Source organism: Vanessa tameamea, chromosome 8, assembly GCF_037043105.1.
Source record: "Vanessa tameamea isolate UH-Manoa-2023 chromosome 8, ilVanTame1 primary haplotype, whole genome shotgun sequence".
Taxonomy (NCBI): domain Eukaryota; kingdom Metazoa; phylum Arthropoda; class Insecta; order Lepidoptera; family Nymphalidae; genus Vanessa; species Vanessa tameamea.
The window spans coordinates 6,111,108-6,124,025 of NC_087316.1; the positions used below are offsets into that span (position 1 = coordinate 6,111,108).

Sequence of the window (12,918 nt, forward strand, 5' to 3'; positions counted from 1 at the left end):
AGGGTAATTTTGGATTTTTTCCATGTTGATTTTTTTTAAGAAATTTATAATTTTTATCTTAAAGCGGCGAATTATATCTTTTTTATCTTCTTTTTTGGGCTTAGACCAATATTTAAGAGCCGCAAGTACCTCACAATGGTTTTTACAGATTTTCTCGTCTATAGGTTCGGTGTGCGTATTCTTTTTTACGATGTAGTTAGAAGTGTCCGTACTTTCATTAAGTTGAACAATATGTTGCATACTTGTCATTTTGCTAAGTTGCGCACGATGTCGCCTGTTCTGAACAGCCACTTCACGATAATCACTGAGTGGGTGTCCTATTTGAATACACTTTGAAATATTTTGAACTGATTTATTTCCTTTATCTTCTATTATTCTTATGATTTTTGATGTTTCAGCAGCACATGGTGTATGACTATCATTCTTAATTTGATCTTTTATCTTGATCTTATTTATATCGTTGCTAATAGATTCGCGTTCTCGAACTTTTGAAGTTGAAGCTCCTTTCGTCGGATTCCTTGAAATACGTTTTTGAATAACATTAAGTAAATCATTAGAAGGATCATTCACTAGTTGTGCTATGCCCCAAAGATATCCAGACATAATTACTAAATGTTTGTTTTTTCCTTTTATATAAAACCAGGCGAATTTATAGAATATTATTTGAAAGACATATCTAATTGACATTAACTGCCATTTTTGATTAAAATTGACATTTAACGAAATATATTATTCCATTGACTAAACTTTTTTACCTAAAAATATTTTAAATAAAATAGTCTTTTATTATAAGTATTATTTTCTTTGACCAAAATAATTTTATATCTTTATTTGTATACACATTATGTGTTCTTTTTAAATATTAAATACTAAGTTTATATGATGTTAAGGTGATGTCTAAAAAGCTCTTTTTAAATAGAGAGTTCCTACTTAACGAACATCCTTCCATTGGTTTTAGTAAAATAAAATGTACTTTTTGGATTTTCAAAAGATACGTTTTAATTTTTCTAACTTCACTTCACGTACTATTTCAATAAATTTATAAGTACTCACTCCTCATCTTCTTTCTTTTAATGATAATATTTGAGTTAAAACGCCTCACGTTTAATTATTAAAACCTTTTATAAATGAATTCCCTTATTTATCTGCGTTTGTGAAAGGCATTCAATAGTTAAACTATACAGGTTGGAAATTTGAGAAGGGTCGGCATGGCTACCTAACTATTATTCTCAAAGAACAGTCTTCAAATGCTGTTCATGACTTTCGATTATATATCGTTTAATCTCAAGATTAGAACCCTATTCCTAAAAGGATCAAAAGACTTCGAGAGTTGATATAGAGAACAAACTAAAGATACGAAAAATACCATAAATAACAAAAATAAAATACATTTTTCTATACAACATTTCGTACAAAACATACAACAAAAAATTGCATTTTCTTCAAGAACAGGATTTTTCTGTAAGAAATTGTCGAAAGCGAGTCGTATTCTTCAAAATTCTTTAAATCTGTCCCTACTGACTACACTATTCTTAGCATATTTGACCCTATACAATTTATATTAAGTAGACATAACATTTTAATAAATGTAACCGTTCAAGATTTAAAGTTATTTTGATAAAAAAGCCTTAATGAGTGATTGTTTACTTTAAAAAAAAATAGTTATTTGAACTATCAACAAAATAAAGTAGTTCTAAATAAAAAATATCCTGTCTAATAATAATGGAATTAAATTGTTATTTTCTCTCTTTTTATATCGTGTTTTCTATATTTAGATGCTGTTTTACAAAATAAATTGTTATTAAGTTTATACATAATTATATTGAGATTTCTATTTGTTTTTTGTATTTTAATATAATTTATTCATATATAAATATTAAGAAAGAGGATCAAGTACCATTTTTTTATAGCATAGGTAGGTGCAGGCAAATAGACCACCTGATGGTAAGTAAAAGCCACTGCCCATACCTCTCCATTAGATATTTCGACAAAGCGTCGCAACACTCACTATCCACTACTAACCCACTAATATCCGAGGCAAGCAAATATAGCCCCTTGGATTTCCCCTAACCGATCCGTAGGCGTCTTAAACACGACCTACATGACACAGATAACACACCCCGACTCCGCCGGCGGGGTCGAAGTCCCTCATATTTACCGTTACTCGTCGACGCGTAGGCGTACGACGATGAATGCACACGCCATTCCTCTCACCCACCGACGACGGCGTCCTAAGCCGAGGTCCGGCCTGGACTGGCCTGGCCTGGCCAGGAGGCACCCTTAGGACGCGCGTATTCTGATCCCTTAAGTGGGTTCCCAACATCAAGGCTTGAGTAGTTTAGCTCGCCTACCCCGCCAGGTGACGCTGTAGAGGCCATTAGGGCCAACAGCAATACACAGCTCGAAAAAAAAAACTGCCCAAATACATTGACACTGTAAGAAATTTTAATTTCTTACATCGCAACCTTGGAAACTGAGATGTTATGTCCCTTGTACCTGTAGTTACACTGGCTCACACACCGTGTTACCGAAACACAACAAAACTAAGTTTTGCTGCTTAGCGATAGAATATTTGATGAGTGGGTGGTATCCACCCTGAGTACTTACAGAAAGCCCTAACAGCAAGAAACATATAATATATAATTTATATTAGATATACATTTTTTTAAGGTTTTTCCGGCCTATATTACCTAGGGAGAAAAGGAAAGCAGTTGAAAGCGACTACTCGGAATCGGGCTTAGTCAAAATATTTCAACACATTGTACAAATCAGATAATCTCAGTGTGACGCTCTAATTCAATTTGTTGTGTAGCAACATTGATAAATGAGTATTCAAATGCAATCAGTATACGCAGAATATAAAGGACAATGACAGATCCGTTTTGGTTCAAATGTGAAGGTACCGAACAAAAAAAGGTTGCCATATTAGATGAGAACATGTCCATCTCAACATTTTATATCATAAGACTAAAGCTGTGAGACCATTGACCTTTGTTTTGTTTGAGTTGAAAAATTTGTTATTTTTCAATTAAATTAAATATTTCTAAGCCCTTTTTTAAAATTTTGGCTGTTTTTGTTATGATTAAATTTTACAAACACTTTGTTAAATATACGTTTATTATCATAACCACAGGAGTAGGATTGTAATGTTCTTCAAGAAGGGTGATAAAATACTTTTAAAAACTACCGACTCCTTACCCATCTGAGCCACGTATATAAGCTCGAACGGAACCGAGCACGAACCGTCTCAATAGATAGCTTGAGTAGTCCCAGCCATCAGAGCAGCCGGCTTTCAATCAGGCTACAGTACCATAGACAACGTAGGTTTTTATACATTTTCTCGAGAAATGATAGTGGGAAATATATAAAAACTAAACAAAACCGACTCTGTGTCTTTATCTCTGACTCTACGTGGTCTTGTTGGTCTGAACCAATGATTCACTGGAAAAAGCACCAAGAAAGTTTTCTAAGACACCAAAGACGCGAAGGAGGAGCAGCACCTGTCTGCTGTAACGAAGCACACCCACCGAATTTCAAAATCTTCATGTTTTATTTTAAAATCGTTCTTTCATAAGTCATAGTTACCTCTTATGCCAGTTTGAGGAATCTGATATTTTTCCAATTGCTATGTAAAATGTAGGTTTCCTAGGAAAAGAGCATATTACAAAATAAATCATAAATTTTCTATCCGGGGAAATGTGAACAATTCTTAAACAATTGTTCACATTTTCCCGGAATTGTAAGATAACGTATAAAATGTATACTTGTATTATGTCATTTAAGATACTTTTAAAATATGTGTTAAATCAATTATTATTGGTATCTTTTATTTGTCTTGGTGGACAAGTGGGATACGCGATAACAAAAGTCTAAACTACAATTAACTATAATATCTGCAACTAGTTATTAAAGCATTCATTATTATAAAAAAAAATATCCCATTGTATACAACGACGGATTATATACCTTTCCGATAACATACCATTTACATTTAACACAGTCAGAATGATGATTCTATAAATACGTATACTCACATACAAACACAAAAGAAATATAAACATTAGGCTCCCCTCTATTGCACACACACACACATTCACTAATTACTAAATTACGTTCTACGTTTACGCAGATTAAGTGGAAGGAGACTATTTTTTATTTTTCTTTTAATTCTTTGTTCTTTATTAGAGTCACTCTATAAGAAAATGTGTAACTAATTCTGATAAATGGCCGTATATGGTATAAGGCGTTGACAGCTGGTGCAAAGGTTTCCTAGCTGCAGATGATTCGTTTTTTTAAATTATATACCTAAGGACACTCTTTAATTTAAAAAAAAATCTACCGTATTAGTCTTATTTTTTTAAATAATAAAAAAAAATCAAATAGGTAAACATTAAGCCACGATAGTCGCAAAAAAATACGATGCTGTAACTTGAGTCAGGCAAAGCGGGCGAGTTACAACTACTATTTCAAATGAATTATTTATTTTATAAATATACAAAAAATATAAGCCAATGTATATCACTGGAAAAAAAATCTAGCTTTTTAGTTAGAACTTACTTCTTTTTGACATTACAAAATGTAATTATATCGTACTTACATCAGACGTTATTTACTATGTGATCCCGAGGCAGCTGTGACCCACGAGACACAAGTCACGACTCAAAGCCTTCAACCTAACAATGCCCTTCAATTTGATTACGCAACTCTAATGCTCTTTTATGTGATCACGAACTTTCCTTAATACTATACGTACCGTACATACGCGTTAGTAAAGATACATCGTACTAAGATTATCTTGTATCACAAATATTATTACTGTTACAATTTTCTATCATAAAATATAGAAAAACTCGGTGACGCTCAATGCGACCAGTGGGAATGTGTCACTATACACGCATACTCCTCGATCTTCTTCGGCAAAGCAGGTCAATAGAGACACTTTGCTGACGCTCCTGCTTCGCAGCCTACTGTTGCAGCATAACATATTTGAGACCTTCTCTTTCCTAACACCTCTCGCTCAACGAGAGGGCACCGCCGATACAAGTATTGGTAAGCCGCAAAGGAATGGCGCTAAAATCAGGGTGTAGTAAGCCGTGTCCACAGGCGTACCACACTCGTGGCAGGAGGTTGACAATCCCACCTATTCTATGCAGGTACTTACCGAACGGTCCGGTAATTACCTGTAGGGGCCTAAATGTAAGGCCAATCACTCGTAAGATATCGTCGAACCCTATCCACTAGGCACACCCGTAAGTAGTTAGAACGTCCACCCAATACACAGATATCACCAGAACCACGATTCTCTGAGTCACCGACTCCATGGTACGGGTCTTCAGTGCTTTCGACATTTGATTTTTGAACCCTTACTGAGTCTAAACGATTTCTACACACATCGTCGAGGTGCCGAGCAAGTCGGGTTGTGAGTTTCTGAAGTCTTGACCGACTACTTCACCTTAATGATATATTAGAAACTTTTTGTAATCTTCGTGACATTAAACTACGTTAACTCGAACTAAATGAATTGAGTTAAATATATCTCTCTTTCTCTTCTCTTCACTGTATTCTATAAGTAATATATAATGAGTTAAAAAACCTTTTAAACTACCAATACCTTTAAACTCAGACATCATTAAAAATAATATAAACCTCTACTACAACTTTTGTACGGCCATAATACACAATAGCCATATCTCTCCAAGTTATCGATCGTAGTCTTATCAAGCTTATATTGACAGAGCCGTTCTCTTCATTAATTAAACATCCTTATCAGTTACTGATTGAAAATAATTGTTTACTTTATTACGTTATGGAAACGAGCAAAGTTTCTAAATTAAAATTATCTTGGAAATCTCAAACGAAAGCGTTTTAAAACAAAAGCGTTTTCTTATTTATTTATGATTGTTACTTATACATAAACACAAACATACAATAACAATGAGATAAAACTCATCTTTCTGTCTGTAAAAAAGATTTATTCCAAAAATTTAACATTATTCACAAATTTATGATTTTGTTGCAATATTTATTTATTTATTTATTTGGGAAACAAACAATTTTAAAAACACTGTAATATAAAACAAAAATATAACATAAAACACAAATCAATCAAGTTTCCACTTAAAGCTAATACACAAAAATATATATATATTTACAATTAAAATTAAAATTAAAATGAAAACAGTATATAAGTACAGTATCAATTTTGAAACAGTTAACATTTTAAGATATCACGAACTGTTCTTTTATATACACCAATTTTTGGGCAAAAAATGTCTAATTTTTGGAAGTTATTATTATGATTTAAGCAAGAACGGTACAAAAACACATGTTTTGTAAATTTATTTCTACATGAGGGTACAAAGAACAATGAATTATTTCTAGCACTAAGACGAGGACATTTAAATAATATGTTACTTAGAAGATATTTAGAGTCAACCATGTTATTAATTATTTTATACAAATATATTTGGTCTCTTAATTGTCTACGCACAGTTAATGGGACTATTCTAGAGATATCTTCGTTATCAGATAAACCAGCTCTGAATCGCAAATGTTTTAAGAACTTATTTTGTAATCTTTCTATCTTATCTACATGAATGTTATAATTAGGATTCCAAACTGTAGAATTGGGATTCCAAACTGTAGAATATTAACAAAATAAATATATTATTAAAGAATAAATCTAAAAATATCGTCCTTATTGAACAAGTAGAACATAAGCACTCTTAAAAGGACAATCCGCAAGTTGCTTATGAGATGGTACCGAAAACTTAATTAATTTTTTCAAGTGACGGTGCTGCTTGGTGGATTGGCACCGGCAAAAACTTCTAGCGTTGCTTCAAGAAGATTGAAGGATGAAAAAAAGTTGGCGGAGAACATAAAAAGGAACGCTTGCTACTTATAGATTCATCGATCTTGAGTGTAAGTAGTATAGTAGCAAGCATCTTAAACTAATTAGAAAAACTACAAAATCGGATTTATTTATTGTTGGCAATCCCACAACGCTCAAGGTGACGATCATCCGTATAAATCCATAATAATAAAGCATTTGCTGATTAACTCCATATATTCAGAAGATTTTAGTTTGCTAAGGGTGATCCAAAAGTCTGCAGAATGGAGGGAAAGGGTCGAGGCTGGGGACGCTTACTTGATACCATCGTAATTGGGGAACTCATTGAATGTACAACGTTTTACCCTTATAACGTTATATCGTTTATGAGACTAACATAGTCATCTCATCATTTGTACAGTAAATATTTTTAATTTGTATTGGTATATTAGTAAGGCCTTATTGAAAATAATTCTTATGTAAATACATATTTATAAACTAAAAATATTATTTACAATACAACTAGTAGACGTTAGAATACAAATGGTATCGTAGATAACGGTTTATCTTTAAGATATCTTTCAGAATTAGGACACATCGCATCAATTTGTAAATTCATTTCGACCGCCACCGCATTTGCAATGATATCTAGAAAATATTTTAGAAGCTTCGTTACATTCGAAACTTTGAGCTACATCTTCATGTTGATAAGGTGACAGATTGATTTTAACATAATGAAGAATAATTGTAATCTCCGATATAATCGCCGACATTATAGATATGGGCCGGTAATTAATATTCATAAGCCATTTATGAAAATTAGGTAGTCTTCTGATTTTCTTTAACTTTTCTCGTAACTTTCTTTTCACATATACACCTCTAGCATCGACGTATTATAAATGGAACAGAATTTAAACGTTAAAACGCGCTTTAATGGTTCACGAGTATTATTTTTAGTAGTATTCTAATCTGAACGTTAGGTACCTAAATCAATATATTGCCAATATCATTATTAGGTATTTCGGTAAGGTATTTCCTGATATACCAAAATTCTTACGAGAAATATTCTAAAAATAGCGAATAGTTATCTTTTGTTACATACATTATATAAAACAAAGTCACTTCTCGCTGTCTGTACGTTTAGATGTTTTATACAAGGTACGCAACGTATTATAATGCAATTTTATCAATAAACGGACTCATTCAAGATAAAGGTTTATATGTATTATAAGCATATTGTACAGGAAAGGCGAGAATTTCAAAACAAAAGAAAACACAAGAATTTATATTTTTATGTTTGTTCTAAAAGTTGTATATAAACCCTTATTTTACACGTGTGAAGCAAGGATAGGGAGCTAATCTACTAAAAGTGACGTGATAAGCAACTTATTCCTATTTTCATTCTCTGGTAGTGGTAGGAACGGAAATGATACAAATATACCCTATTTTTATTTCCTTTGTGTAGTAATTTTTTTTTTTAGTTTGTATGTTTTAATCTAATCTCTTTGATATTTGAAGAATACAGTAATACATTGGTATCCCCAAAATATCTGGAAAATGTATGCTAAATATATTGATTTCAACTTTAGCATATCGTCACGTACGCTGCATTTTTTAAAGAAAGCATCAACCATTACTGATGAAATTATTTGTAACGTCTTCATTTTAAAAATCAAATATTGATATTAATAAGATCATTGCCATATTTCTGTTGTTTTAAAATTATATTGTGTGAAACTGACATTTTTCATGACTTAATATTAATTTATCACACTCAACACTTACTTTCTTGACATCTATCTATCAAACAAATCCAATGTAATAAATTTAAAAAAATTACTAATTATTTAATTGCTAAAATATAACTGCATTATTATCACTATTAATAAATGATATTGTTTAATTACTTATTAAATAATATACTAATTATTATCACAGAGTCCCGCAGCATAAATCTTACACTTATATAGCCTTCTGGCGTACTGTCAAATGTTATAGGTATAATCAAAGGCTTTATAATGAGATTTAGATATAGATGCTTCAGCTATTTTTTACTAATTGGTATATTCTTAACAATAGCATAATAAAACTGTTTTATTATTTGCTATCCCTGTCTAATTTTCGTACAGAATTAATTTCCTGATCACATTTTTTCACATTAGAAAATTAAAATTTAGACTACCTTTAATATCAACTGTGGCATATCGAGTTAGAGAATATAACAGAAGCAATAAGTAAGGTAAAAAAACGCTCTATTAGACAACATTGTATTGTAAAGAAGACAATACTTAATATTTTAGTAAGATACCCGGGTCTCTAGGGAGCTATATGGAGCTTTTACTCCCAAAAACCTCTTCAATAGCAATCTTCAGCACTTATCGTAGAAGCTACGGGATCTTTTCGATATAATACTTGATGCCTTCCGTCTTGTGACTTATAACTCAGCGTTCCTCAAATTGGAGTATCTAAAAACCTGCATTGACTAAGTAGAGCCAAAATTAAATTTTATATTTTTTTTATTAAAGATGTATTAAATGATTCGAGAGCAAATACATAGAGACTACATAGCCACCTTCTTTTTTAAGTCATAGCCACCTTCTTTTTTAAGGTTAAATAATCTGAAATCAAAAAGAAATAATTTATTATAAATATAATATAATGTGCATTATATGATAATAGTGTTACAAGACTATCTATATAAGGACGACCAAATACACCAGATGTAACAAATAAAATGGATGCCTTTTTGTTGGCTCAACTTCAAACATTTTTTGCGTGACTTGCCTGGGGATTATGTTAACGTCAATATATCAATCCCAATTGTTGTGTTTATATACAAGCTTTCGTGATGTGAAAAGGTATTTTTTTCCCGTCCATTATTTTAAGCAACAAATGATTTCGGAAAAACTTGTCAGCCTTTTTAGAAATATTCTGATATATCTTATGTAAATATTTTCTATACAATTCATAACAAAGATATAATGATATTTACACAATCAAATATGATTATAACAAAAATATTGGTATAACAATTTTACAAACTGTAAAAAATGTAACTGTATACAACACGATTAAATTTGCTCTTTCAGGCGAGCAAATGCTATGACTCTAGTTGAATACTCTTCTAAAATTCATGGCCGGAATTTGTTTGAGCTTGGTCCGTGATAAAGCGCAGTTTACTAATTTAGTTTCCATTCTCATCAAGACGTATACGTCGCGATACCCAAAGATAAATGCTAACAGCAATCTTTATAACGTAATTAATGTTAGACATAACGCAGACCTGAGCCTGATATTTGTCAATGAAGTAAAATAATGTAATTATTATATAAATTGTTACAGTTGCAATTTGGCCTGATAGACCAATTTTTGCTGATTAAAATATATTTTTACATTTTTATATTTTCATATGATAAATCACTTACAGAATAATAAAAAGATTTAATTATATAAGGGTTCTAATTATTATTAAGTTCCTATTTGATTGTATACTTTTATATATCGACAATCTAAACTAACTAGTAGTATGATAAATCTCGTAAGATACTAGTCCTTTGTGTAACAAGATGAAAGAAAGTTAAAAAGTTTTATTATTATAGGTTGGTGAAACTTTTAATGATGAAATATTAATTATGTTCCTTTGTTTATTTTGCAACTGTTACGCATATACTGACTTAATACTCTAATAAAATTTTAATACATAATTCTATATATCTCGTATTTCTTAGCAGGTGTCAATTATAATTGTAATCCACAGATATTATAATACTATATTTGTTAGCCTAGCAAGACCCTTCATTCAAAGTGAATGTGAATGAAGAGCGAACGCTGAACACTTTCTCATCCTGTAACGATCTGAGGACCCGTGTCAAAGTTTCGACGGTGCGTCAAATTGCTCTATGATTAAATACCTACTATATCCTGATTATTACTCCACTGACATGGTTTATTTATGACTTATTATATTAATTAAAACGCTTTAAGCAGGAACAAACATAAGCCATAATAATAGGCTATTTATAACGGCATTAAAAATGAATAAAGATAGACCAAACAGCACTTTAAAGCCCTTTTTAAATATCAAATTAATTAAGAGAGCTTTATTTTTGTTTTACACAAAAACTCTAGATAGAAATTGGAGTTTTTAGTGAATAGCTTGAAGAGACTACCAAGCGAGAAAAAATTCCCTCCATTAAAATGATGATTTATCTTTCTCAAAAAACAACAATGTAAATATTTACTGTAAACTCTTCACACTCTTCAGACACATTGTTAAGTTGTCGATACCTAACTTATGATAGTACGAGCCCGACCTAACATTTGTATATTACAACTGGCCTACTTAGACAATATAGCAAAAACTTATATTTACTCGTATCAACAATATTTCTCGACATTGTTAATAATATTGAAAATACACACACCAATACTGATACAGATACACACTGAATCGTCCCTGTCGTGTTTTATTATTATACAAATTAATAAAAAATAATTATTATAGCATATAATAATAACTGTCCAAAGATATACATATATGGTTGATAGAAGTGAAAATTAAAATGATTATATGTAATAGTGTATAATTATATTATAACATAAACTTTATGTTTACTATGTGTTATTCACAAGTAAAAATGCTCAAAAGAATTTTGGGGCCTCATTATACATTTTATAAAATCACATATTTTGCACTCTGGTTAAAAGGGTCTCATTTGATATCATCTTATTCAATATTGTAATGTTCACCTTTAAATTACAGTTTAACGTCGGTATTACAAATTGCATAAAATATATTATAAGTTATGAACTCGCTGTGTAAACACGCGCCAATTGATATTTTCCATTTTTCCTCGCCACGTTATGTGTGCCACTCGAGATTAATAAATGTATAAAGAAAATCTATTTATATACATAAATATTAATATAAAACTAATGTATATGAACCACCAAACCGTATTAGAGCAGCGATTATTCGATTAGAATAATACTCACCACGTTGGCAGGTACATAAATCAATAAATAAAAGTAATTAAAAAAAACCCAGTCGTGACTACAGTTGTATTGATATTATTACTTACATTATTGTTTTCAATGGAGATAAGAACTTCAAAGATTTGACTTATTCTGAAAAAATATTTATAACAGAGCATTATCTAACAATAAATAATTTATCTTTAAAACTGTAGTACTATATAAGATAACAAATTAAGAGGCAGTTTCAGTCTTAATTGACTTATTGATACAATAATTTTATCTTTACCTAATTGAACTATAAATGAATGAAACACGTAGAACTCAATTACAATTAATCTAACTTGTCTCTTGAGTATTTTTTTAGTAAATACATGACATTATACTTCAACTTCCTTAACACAACATGTGGTAGAATTTCGTTGAAATTAGATATGTACATGCAGGTTTCCTCACGATGTTTTCTTTCACCGGCGAGCACGAGATGAATAATAAACACAAATTAAGCACATGAAAATTCAGTGGTGCTTAAACCCGAAATCATTGCCATCTCGGCTTATTCAACTTCCTTAACTTACTTTAATAAAATGTGAACGGAACATATATATTTTACTATTTATAATCCATATTATCATGTGAAACGGATTAGGTCGTAAGGATTTACCGAAACAAAAATAAGACAGCTCTTATTAGTTGTTTTCGTTTTTCTGAATTTCACTTTTGGCTCTTCGCCATAAAATCCAATTATTTCAACAAGAAAATGCTTTTCCGATTAAAAAAAAATAAAGCTTGCAATATAATTATAATCTATAAACAATCTTTTAAATTTGCTGTTATGGGCTGTGGGTTACTTGCTCTGGCTTAGTCGAACATTTTTCATCAACTCTAAGACTTCAGAATATCGTTTTCGTTTATGCTAAGCCACGCAATACTTATTATGTCCTAGATCTCAGAATATCTGTAAACGTAGTCTATTTTTAAGTCTAAAAAAATCACTTAAGCTCTTCAACAATGAATAATGAAAGCAAATTTGTCGAAAGTTGAAGCCGAAGACTCTTAATCTTTGTTGTTTTTACTATGATAGCTTTGAGAATATTTTGGCATTTTAAGACAAT

General features: G+C 31.0%; 1 protein-coding gene across 1 annotated transcript in view; it reads right to left on the reverse strand.

Moving 5' to 3' along the window:
- The window catches only part of LOC113400103 (G-protein coupled receptor 143-like), a 316,948-nt gene that overhangs the window by 225,611 nt on the left and 78,419 nt on the right, over positions 1–12,918 (reverse strand). The gene's annotated exons all lie outside the window — the stretch shown is intronic.